General features: G+C 31.2%; 1 protein-coding gene across 2 annotated transcripts in view; it reads right to left on the minus strand.

Annotated features, from left to right (window-relative positions):
• The window catches only part of LOC114325888 (ankyrin repeat domain-containing protein 49), a 210,604-nt gene that overhangs the window by 57,119 nt on the left and 141,128 nt on the right, over positions 1 to 12,357 (minus strand). The window lies entirely within an intron of this gene.

A 12,357-nucleotide genomic window follows, 5' to 3' on the forward strand; every position in this document is an offset into this window, starting at 1 on the left:
GATTTCTGACTTAGACAGTGACTCTTCTGTAGATAATTGCTCAGTATCATCTAACTCCGAATCTGTTAACAACATTCAACTCGATACTTCAATGGAACATTGATGGATTTTTCCATGGTCTTTCCCAAGCTCATGAACATGGAAGAAGCGTTCAATTTGTATGGGTTCCCTCACACGTCGGAATAACAGGAAATGAAGAAGCTGACAGGACTGCACGAGAGGCAATTTTAAGTGATTTTTCGGAGCCGATAGACAAGTGTGTTTCCAGTGACTTAAAAGCTTATTTTAAAAATAAAGTGTTGTGTTTGTGGCGAAATGAGTGGTCTCAATCTAATTCTAAGTTAAATAAAATAAAAAATAATGTGTCTCAGTGGTTTCCATCGTCGCGCAATAGACGAGAACAAATTGCGGTTGCGCGTTTACGTCTAGGACATACCAGGTTAACGCATTCTTACCTTTTCACCAAGAGTAATCCACCTATATGCGATCAGTGTAACGTCCGATTAACAGTCGAATACTTTTTAATAGTTTGTAGTAAATATAACTAAGAAAGACAGCGCTACAAGATCCCAAACGCTCTACCACAGGCTCTAGGTCAAAACTATTCCTGCGACAATATAGTTAATTATCTAAAATCCATAAACATTCTGTACAACCTGTAGTTGTTTACTTTTGTTATTTATATTTTGTTCCGTCGCTAATAACCTTTTGGTGGATGCGACTTCTTTTTTTTTCTAATAAAAAAAAATAAAATTGAAAAAGTAAATGTTGTAGCCATAGTTTTAAATGGTTGGTAAAATTCATAAAAATAATTTATGTTCTTAATATTTTATACAGTCGGAAAAATGAAAGAATACCCATGAACGAACATATAAAACACGCTGTATTTTCCTGTCACCGTGTCACAAAGAAAATTACCCAGCGCAAGTACATGTAATACTAATTACTACATGTACTTGTAGTCCAGTCGGGTTAGACGAATAACAGGCCTAACCTTGCATTAGGAGCTGCCCCAAATTTTATTTTTCTAATCTTTAGGGAGGGTCAATATTAGTATAAATTTAAAATCTCGACTGAATTCCACCGTTGAGTTAGCCGCCATCTTGATTTTAAATGAGAACCGTTTTTGCTCAATATCTCCGCCATTTTCAATTTTTTGACAAAAAGTGTAGAAACTGAAATTGTTGAAAATAAGAATTTCTATAATTTCATTTATTAAAATTTTTTTAGTGCGGTCGATATTTTCCGAGTTATGAGGGGAAAATAGTGACAGTTGGATTCAATTATTGAATTATTGAATTATCTCGTTTATTATTAGTTTTACAACAAATATGTAGCTGTACAAAAATGAAGAGAATTAAATTCTACATAATTTTAATCTCTTTCATTTTTTTGCTAAAATTAATATTTAAGGTAATACGTATGCGGTAATGGCGCGAGCGTAAGACCGGATTGATTTTATAGCAATTGTTTTTGTTCAATATCTACGCCATTTTCAACTAGAATTGTTCAAAATATAATTTTCTACAATTTCTTTTTAACAATTTTTTCCATGCGGTTGATATTTTCCGAGTTACATGAGAAAATAGTAAAAAGTGGTGGAGGGATCATAATTATTGAATTTAATTTTGTATCCGAGCTACCCCAAATTTTATAATTATATTCTTTAGGAGAGATCAATAGTAGTGTAAATTTAAAATCTCGACTGAATTCTGCGGTTGCATTAGCCGCCATATTGATTTTAAATGAGAACTGTTGTTGCTTAATATCTCCGCCATTTTCAACTTTTCGACATGTGGTGGAAAGAAAATTGTTGAAAATACAATTTCCTACAATTTCTTTGGCACAATTTTTTTATACGATCAATATTCTCCGAGTTAAGGGGGAAAATAATGGAAGCGGAGGGGAAGCATAATTATTGAATTGTCTCATTTATTATTAACTTTACGACATAATTGTACATAAACAAAAATAAAGAGAATTATATTTTATACAATTTTTGAAACTTCAAATGAAACATCAACCAAACTAAGTATATAAAAGACATAAAAAGACATTATATACTTTAAGTTCACTTATTTTATTAACTAGCGGGTTTTATTGGTTGAATTTGTCTGTCGATATTTTTAGTTTTATGTCAGGTAATATATCGTCATGTTCCAACAATTTTTTTTTAAATTTTGGACCCTGTTGGGGGGAATTTTCCCATTTCTCCCCCTTGTAAACCCGCCACTGATTCTCTCGAAAAATTGTAGTAAATCGTAATTGCAACAATTCCAGTTCTTACACTTTCTGTCGAAAAGTTTAAAATGGCGGAGATATTGAACAAAAACAATTGCTACAAAATCAATCAGGTGTTACGCTCGCACTTTTACCACATACGTACTACCTTAAATATTGATTTTATCAAAAAAATAAACGGCATCAAAATTGTACAAAATTTAATTCTCTTCATTTTTGTATAGGTAAATGTTTGTTGAAAACTAATAATAAACGAGATAATTCAATAATTCAATAATTATGCTACAACTGTCAAATATTTTCCCCTCATAACTCGGAAAATATCGACCGCACGAAAAAAAATTATAATAAATGAAATTATAGAAAATCGCATTTCCAACAATTTCAGTTTCTACACTTTTTGTCAAAAAATTGAAAATAGCGGAGATATTGAGCAAAAACGGTTCTCGTTTAAAATCAAGATGGCGGCTAATGCAACGGTGGAATTCAGTCGAGATTTTAAATTTATACTAATATTAACACTCTCTAAAAATTCGAAAAATAAAATTTGGGGCAGCTCCTAATGCAAGGTCAAATGCTATCCCGACTGGGCTATTGCGCTGGCCAATTTTTTGTATGACACGGTGACAGGAAAATACAGCGTGTTTTATATGTTCGTTCATGGGTATTCTTTCATTTTTCCTACTGTAAATCTAATAAGAGATTAGTATTTCATAAAAAACAAATTCAATACTTGCTCCTTATTTTTAAATGCATTGTCGTGTATTTTATATCACAATCGTAAACTTAAGTCAACTCAAAAAATAAAAAAGGAATAATAAAGAAATTTTTTCTACAACCGTGTTAAAAATGCAATTTTTAGCACTCCATACGAACGTTAAAAATGCTACTTTAAGGCACTAGTGCTTTAAAATTTTTATGGCACTGCAAGTCGTGTTGACCGTATAGACAATTTTGATGTAATATCAAAAAAATATAAAAATGGAATGTCAGTCAAGTTGAAAGTAAAAATTTTTGTAGATATTGTCCTGTAATTACGTTTGTAGAAAAAATATTGTATGACATGCGTGTTAAAAAGAACATTTTTAAGGCACTCATGTGAATTGCAGAACTTGCTATCGCTCATTCTGCAAATTTTCACATACGTGCCTTAAACGTGTACTTTTAACACTTATATCATAAATAACTATTAATTTTCATTGGAAAAGGTATTCCAAATTGCCAAGGGCACTTCATAACGTCAACAAGACAAGAAATAAAATAATCTACTTGCGTTTTGCGTTTTGCGTCATTTGTGGCGTTTGTGGCGTAGATATTATGAAATGCATTTCTTATTCGAATATTCTTGTCATCAATTGTTAGGCCTGGATCCTGCGTACCAAAAAAAAGTTTATTAATAGCAAGCTGAAAATTTGTTAATAGCTTAACGTTGTCTAGTCGGACAAACTTTGATGTACAGGAACACTGGAACAGGGAAAGTTTTAATATTGTGGAACGAGTTATGGGTTTCGAACGTCAGACTACAAAAACGTCCTATGTATTTTGTCGGTCAAAACTTCCAATTGATTTGTTACCCTGTCACCAATATACTTCCTGTCATTTGACATGTTCTACGTGTCGCACTTATTAAAATGCCCAAAAATTTGTCGGGCATTAATGAATATTTTTTAATATTAATATTTTTTGTATTTTGACAACGACACCCAATTTGGGAGTCGGTCGAAACGTTAATAAAATTGTTTTCTTAGTAAAATTGTGGCTTATTTCCCATAAAAACTAAAGTCCATAAAAACTCACGGTATGGTGGAAATATGTAGATAGTGTGTTTTCCATTTGGCCATATAGACCAGAGGTACCGAATAAGGTTTTGAAGGACATCAGCTGTAAAAAAATAACATACGAAATTCACTATAGGGAAAGAGAACAACTCACTAACTCACCTGCTCCAATGAAAATGCATTTCAGGAAGAAAAAATCTTGCTAGCAAAAGGCTTAACAAAAAATGATTATTTATTTTTATTTTATTTTTATTTTTAATGAACGAAGTTCTTTAATAGTCATTAGGATGCACTTTTCTTTCGCTTAAATAATGTAAGTTTTGTTATATGTAACATTTTTTAAACCAAACTAATTATAATAGAATTTATTTAAAAAAAAATTAAAAAGGATTTGACTCTAATTACCCCATCATGTGAATGGGAGCCACCAGTTATTTTAATAGTAAGAGTAGAGATAATTTCTAACAAGACCATATTTAGAGTCCGGATTTCTAAGCATAATGCTTATGGTAAATAATACAAGCAGGACTATTTTCTTTTTAAATATGAACGAAATATGCAAAAATAAGTCATTTTGACACCATTTTCTTATGCCTTTTTTGCTTTTTTTAAATTTTTATGAATTTTTTGAATTTTTGTGCTTATTTGGTGCTTTTTTATATAATATTATTATTTTTGCATTTGTGAACAGCAGAAATTTAATTTTGATCTATGCAGTGCAATTGTGGACTGTGATCTCCCATTAAATAAATTGAAAAAAGAAAGTTTTAAATAATTTTTGGAAAAGTACTATCAAAGACATGTGCCGGATAAAAGTGCTCTGCGAAAAAATATGTTAAATGCGTTTATAAGGAAACCTGAAAAAAAGTAAAAACACTAGTTGGGAACAATTATACCTGGTTTGCTGTGGACGAGACTACGGATATTTGTGAGAGGTACGTCGCTAATGTAATCATAGGCGTACTTCACGAAGAAATCTTGACGAAGTGTTATTTAGTGTGCTCAAAAGAACTAGAAGAAGAAAATAACAATGCAGTTCCAAGATTCGTAAATGAAGCTTTAACAAATTTTTATCTTCTCGAGGCTGTGCCCACCAACAAAACAGCATCAAACCTTAAAGTGTTTTATCCAAATCAAATTCACTGTACGTGTCTAGCACACGGCCTGAATCGCGTTGCTGAGACTAAACGGCTGCAATTTCCACTTGTTAATGAGTTGATTAAAAATGGAAAAAAAATTCATTAAAGATCCTTTAAGGGTGCAACTTTTTAGAAACAGATTCCCTAACACTCCATTACTACCGGAACTAGTGTTAACTCTGTGGAAAGCTTCGTATTGGAACTTAAAGATACTCTAGCAAATCGATAAAAGATTGTCAGGATGTTTTAGGTGAAACAGAATTACAAAACAATCTTGTTCAAAATGTCATTAGTTGAGTCGATCCAAAAAATAAACAATTTTGAAAAAAAGATGGAAGGTATCCCTGGAAAAATTGCTCAGATAGTATTAACTAGTCAAAAGTTAACATATTGATCCGGCAGTAGTGGCAAAGTATAAAGTATGCATTGATAACCAGTGTGAACTTTGAAATAAGCTTTTCGATATAAAAAAAAGGTTTGAGTGACAGGCGCCGAAACTTTACGATGATATATTTGAAATGATATATACGAAAAATGATATATTTTCCATACATCAAAAGTAAAGACATCCAGACATAAAATACATCCAGACATCAAAAGTAAAGCGCGTGGATAAAAATTTGGTTAAAAGATTTTTGTCTCAGTTATCTAGTTTTTTTTGTTTGTTTTATTTTATTTTATTTTTAAATTTATAATAGTTATTTACTAGTTCTTAAGCTAAGCCTAGAGATAATTTATATATTTTAAAAAAATGGTTTGTCAAAATTTATAGGCTTATTTTCATGCTTTTTCTGTATAATGAAATGCTTTTTTTCATAAAATCGTTATGCTTTTTTAGCGTTTGCATTTCTTTATGCTTTTAAATCCGAACTCTAATAATAAACTAAATCTAAGTAAAATGATGAAATAAATTATTAAAAAATCTAATTCTTCTTGTTAATTTTCTGGTGATGAAGCAAAAATCTGCCGTTTTGATTTTTCTTTGGGGGTTTAGTATTTTTTTTTTGTTTGAACTTTCTATTAATTATTTGGTATTACCACCTTGGTATTACACCACTTTACACCTCAAATTATTACTACCACCTTGGTAAAACCATTGTTTATCATTACCCCGAGGTGCACTTTTTATTTAAGATGTTTAAAATAGAAAACAACACAATTTAACAGAAAATAAGGTATGATGCAATGAAACTAGATACTTTTACAAATCTACAGTGATAAACTCATTTGGATCTGACAAAAACCAGTAACACTAACGGCCCGAATAGTAACCACGTATCGCTAGAATAATATTGCACAATTTCACTCAACTTCGGCGAAGGGAAACTTAAAGCATAATTTCTACACTGTAAGCCGAAACAACAGTAAAAAACCGCTATACTCCGTAAAAATGAGTGGCGCACTCGGCTCACACAATATTCCAGCTACAAAAGAGCTGATATGAATATTACGTAGCGCGATATTGTATTTTCACTTTGATGGAAAATAAAATTCTAGTTTTATTTTAAAAGATTTTTCCATAATATTTGCTGAAATTAAAGTAAAACGCGCCACAAAAGGATAACTTTGACACAATTTGCATTTGAAGCTCTTTTGTGGCGCGTTTTAGTTCAAATTTAGCAAATATTATGGAAAAATCTTTTTCCACCTACCCCTACCGAAAGTATACTTTTCCGGACCTGATTGTAGGGAGCAAAGTTATACTTTTCCTCCCTAGGGAGGAAAATATTTTTCTTCCCTAGGGAGGAAAAGTAAAAGTGACGTCATGGTATTTCATTCATGAAACATAACTTATTGACGCCCTGTACAATATCTATTTTCTATTACGTAAGTATCTATACATTTAACGTTTATTTAAAAACACTGTATTTTGCAGAATGGTAAAAAACAGTAAATTGTTATTCGGATTTAACAATGTTTACATTAATAATTTGACTTATATTAATTTGACAGTTGACAGTTATATTGTACCTACTTGTTCGTTTTAGTTCTAATAAATTTTGTTGGTTAGTTACATAAATAAATTAAGTAAAAATGAAAAAATGACTTGTTATTTGAGGAAGGTGGAAAAATCATATGTATAACATGGGAGTAAAGTGCCTTTCCTCCCTTGAATGATTACTGCCCTCCGCTACGCGTCGGGCAGTAAACTTCATTCTCGAGAGGAAAAGTAGCACTTTCCTCCCTTGTTATACAAATAGCTATTAAATTAAAACTAGAATTTTTTTCCATGAAAGTGAAAATACATTATCGCGCTACGTAATATTCATATCAGCTCTTTTGTAGCTGGAATATTGTGTGCGTCACTCATTTTTACGGCGTATAGCGGTTTTTTACTCTTGTATTAGGAGTTTTTCAAAGTTATTTATAAATTAAATGTATGAAGTTATATGCAATGTTTATCGAATACATGTAAAGCTTTATAAATAGTGTCGCATGTAGGGATATTATGCGCCACTGGCGAGAACTTCCGTTCTCTGGTAATAAGTTTTTAATGTATACCATACAAAAAAACACCGCTAACTTACATTATTATGCTTCCAATTGGATTTTTGCATTTTTTTTTCAAAAAAATTTATTGGTTTTTAACCCTAACTTTTTTATTTTTTATATTAGAAAGTTTGTTAAAAAATTTTTTGTAGCTTTTTATAAGATCTATAAAACTATTAATATTAAATCCTTATAAAATCCTCAGTCGCAAAAAGAGGTGACTTTGAAAGGGTTGGTAAAGGTGGTTTTTGCATGTTATTACAAGTTCTAATTGTCTGTAGATCACTCAATTTTTGTCGTAGAAAAAATTTTCGTAAACCAAGTTTTTAAGAATTAAACAAGCTACATTTTCATATGTAAACATTTTTTCGCATCTCTGATGCTAATCTTTCTATTCTGAAGAAAGGGGCATGTTTTACCAAACTACAAAAATCGTTATTCGCTTTTAACTCCAGTTTTTTTAAAACTAATTGTTTAAGCCGGTCAAACTTCTGTAATCTATTAAAAAAACATAAATAAAAAATACGGAATAAGGTCGATGACTAATTTTAATTAGGGTGGTAATTAGGGGGTTGTTCCGATAACTTTTTGACTGAAAAAATAGGGACTTAATTTTTAAGCTACAGACTTTATTTTTTATTTTTGAAGATTTTTTAAACATTTAAAATTACTTTCTGTAACTTATCCTCGAAAAATGCATAGTTTTTCCGTCTTTTGACTTTGAAACTATTTAGTATTTGACGAAGAAATGCTAACATATTATAATAAAGTACAGCTCGATTACTATTGGTCTTAAAGAAATTTAAAAAAAAACACTTTGTTTCTTTTTTAAAAAGTACATATTCGTTAAGTAAAGTCGTTTTGATAAAACAAAAACTTTTTGAGTTATTAGCAGAAAACTGATTAATAACATTGATTTTTTCGATATAAAACTAACACTTTCGATAACTAATAAATCGAAAACTATTAATTTTATCAAAAAAATGTATAAAACATTTTTTGCTTACAATTAATGTTTTTACCAACATTTGCGGTGAAAATATAATAAAAAATGTCCACCCCCGAGATGGGGTGGCAACCACTCCATGGTAAAAGCGTCTTTCGGCATCACATATATTTTGATCCTTGGACTATCCACTACTTATTGTCAAACTTTCAAGCAAATCGGTCCATTCTGTAAAAATTGCTTAAGAGGATCGGTACGTTTTTTCGGCTGCAATGCTATTCAAATGGGGATTCATTTTTTTCGAATCCTGAGAAAACTAATAAGTATTTTTAAAAAATTTAAACGCAGAATGAAAGATTACGTTATTAGCGAGGGCCGAAAGTCCCTGAGAACTTCTATATTGTTTATTTTAAAAAGTTACAGGGGTGAAAAACTAAGAGAAAATTTAGTGTTATTTTTAATTTCAAATATCTCATTCAAAATAAACTTTTTATTTATTCTAAGGGACTTTTGGCCCTCGGTAATAATTTATCCTTTCATTCTACGTTTAGATTTTTCAAAAATATTTATTGGTTTTTTCAGGATTCGAAAAAAATGAACACAATGTAAGTGGTAATATTTTCCAAATCTATCTTTGTCATAAAACGCACTTAGTCGAATAGAATATTGTCAGTCAGACACTGACAATCAGTGACAATATTAAATAATTATTTGAAATAAATCGGTAATATTTTTAGTTGTTGATTAAATAATATTGATATATAGTGTATTTGATAAATAATTGATTTAAGAGGTGAACTTTATAAAAAGTTATATATTGTGTATTATTTATGGAAGGTAGAAGCAGAGAATACATTAAGATAAATTCTGTGATCCAAGTATTTTGTTTATAAAGATGTTCAAAATTGTAAGCGTTCCATAGTAACAATATTTATATTATTAAAAAATCACTTTAACACTTTTGCTCCTTTCTCGATTGAGTATTAGTTTTTGTTGTAGGTACATATTATTACAATCACTGAATACATAGCTAGTGAAAAACTTATCACATTTATTAACTGAATTAATAATTTGCAATTATACAAAAAATAACAGTTATCCAAGAACATTCAAAAACCATCTCTTTAACCTAGTTATAACATTGTCAAGTAGAATGACATTCTAGTAATATGTACATATCCATACCAGTGTGAATTTTACTACACGTAATTTGCCATGTAAAGACAGAAAAGGTAGGGATAGCCGTAAAATATTTGCGAATTATGTACCCATAGCCTTAAGGAAAAAAGTGAAAAGTTTCAGTTCCTGGACTAACTATACATTTAGAGCTCTATAACCTCTGAACGGCTTAACTGATGTTGATTAATAAACATGAGTTTGAAACGTATTGACAAGTATTATCTGATGCATCCAAGATCAAGTATGATAACTGAACGTATTACAGGAATTATTGAGCTTGAAAAACCGTTTTTCCCATAAGAAATAGATTTGATCATATTTATGAAGCCTATAACTTAAAAATTCTAATTTTCCCAGATATGAGGTATACACCGTTAGACGTGACTAGAGACGTCCTACAAACGCTCAGTTATTGGCGCAATTCGTAGGATGAAATTTTGAGTAATTGTCGAAAAACCAACATTTTAAAAGTTTAATTTTTCAGTTTTTCGGCTATGGTGAGCAGTGTATATATCTCAGCTTGATAGCTTAGGCACCGTTTAAAAGCTTGACTCAGCCCTATTGATTTGGTGTACTTGCAATTTTCCTGTCTCTCCTTTAACCTAAGATATATACGCCCAAAAAATATGCTATTTTGTATCTCCCTAGCCCTCTAGCTGGCTTACGGGTAGTCAAAAGTCAAAAATTACACCGGTTCTGAATCGGCCCTCATAGTCTCTTAAAACACAGAAAAAAATTCAGATCGGTGTAACTTTTCCACACACATACATACATACATACAATCATATCCACAAACATTTTCCCCTTTTTAAATAAAAATTGAGTCATATTTCTGAGCTCGGTAACTTTTGAATGGTATAACCGATTTTCAAAATTAGACATCCGTTGGAAAGGTAATGATCAGTATTATCAGAAGCCGTAAAGGTCGGACTTAAATTTTTGAAATTTTTGGGAGTTTTGGGGACGAGAACGAAAAACAGACCCTAAATGGAAAGGGCCATAAAATCCACACCCTTGGACCAAAATGGAGAGTTGACATATGGATGGGTGAGTCTTTTCCTAAACTTTAAGATGGGATTTGGTCCAATTTTCAATTCGGTCAGATTTAGAAAATCGAAAATTTCGTGTATATAGTGTCGCTTGTAGGGGTATTGTTGTTGGGGTTGTGCGCCACTGACGAGAACTGCCGTTCTCTGGTAATAAAGGAGTGCATTTTTTTAGTTGAAAATAACTTTTTTGTGTTTTGGGCGATTTAATTTGTATTTGAAGGGCTAATAGCCTAACATGTCCTCAATATGACTGCAAATTTGGAAGCAAAAATAACGTACATGGTCGGACTTATAAAAAAATTTATGTAACGGTGCATTTGAGCTCGTCGCAAATGAAAACTGTCTTAGCTAAAATTGAACTGACATGGCTCTTTTGGTCGGTTAGGTAGGTTTGGTAGGTTAACTATCCAGAACACTTCAGTAAAAAGGAAATTTTTCAAAATTACGGGATTCGCAAAATATCATTTTTTTATTAAATTAGTAAAATATAACCTTTTAACAAATAACACATTTATGAAAACAGTTTAATAATTTTAAAACATGGACTAAAATATTATGAATGTGGCCACCATTATTGTTTATCACTTCTTGAAGTCGTCTGCGCCATAAATTGATAGCCCCATTTATTACACCCTGTTCAAAATTGTTCCAAACAAACTGCATTCTTTCTTTGAGCTGTTCGATGGTTTCAAATTGTTGTCCATCATACAAATTTTGTTCGAAAATTCCCCAAATTGAATAGTCAACCGGATTTAATTCTGGGCTGTTAGGTGGCCACATCTCTGGCTCAATAAAGTCCTGGCAATTTTCATTCAAGAATATCCTTGTATTGTGGGAAGTGTGCGAAGGAGCACCATCCTGTTGGAAAGTCTAATTACAACATACTTCTTCATTTTCAGGTAATAGGTGCTGCAAGATTTCTTATTAATGTTTCTAAATTAAGTTTTACCCCGACATCAACAGAGATCAGACGAGATCTTCCCAACATGTATATTGCAACAGAGACCATTACACCTTTTGAGAAATTACTTTTTTCAGTTAAAAGATGCTCTAGAATAATTTCTCTCTTAAATTGTACATCAGAATACACCCTAATATTTTGGGTATTGTTACGAGGCCACAAATAAAACATTTTTTCATTTGAAAATAATATTTTCTAATGTCTTCACGAGGGCGGGATCTTCTTAGGGATTACTAAGTAAAATTGACATACTTGAGCGTTTGAGAAATTCTTAAGACATTTAACAAAAATTACTGCTAATATGCTAGTATATTATATCTGTATGCTAGAGGCAAATGACACTATCTCCACTTTTTAGGATATTGAATAAATGAAGTTTTAAATCAAAAATAAATAACCATTTTCAATTTCGTTGCAAAACGAAAATACAGACGCACCTTATCTAGTCCAATCAGAGAGTGCAGCAAGCACCTCTACCGGTTTCAAAACTTATTAGTCTCTCATCAGGAGGTACATATGCTGCTCTCTCTGATCCAACAAAAAAAAAAGCATGGCGTGCATTCACGGATTGCAA

Source organism: Diabrotica virgifera, chromosome 1, assembly GCF_917563875.1.
Source record: "Diabrotica virgifera virgifera chromosome 1, PGI_DIABVI_V3a".
Taxonomy (NCBI): Eukaryota; Metazoa; Arthropoda; class Insecta; order Coleoptera; family Chrysomelidae; genus Diabrotica; species Diabrotica virgifera.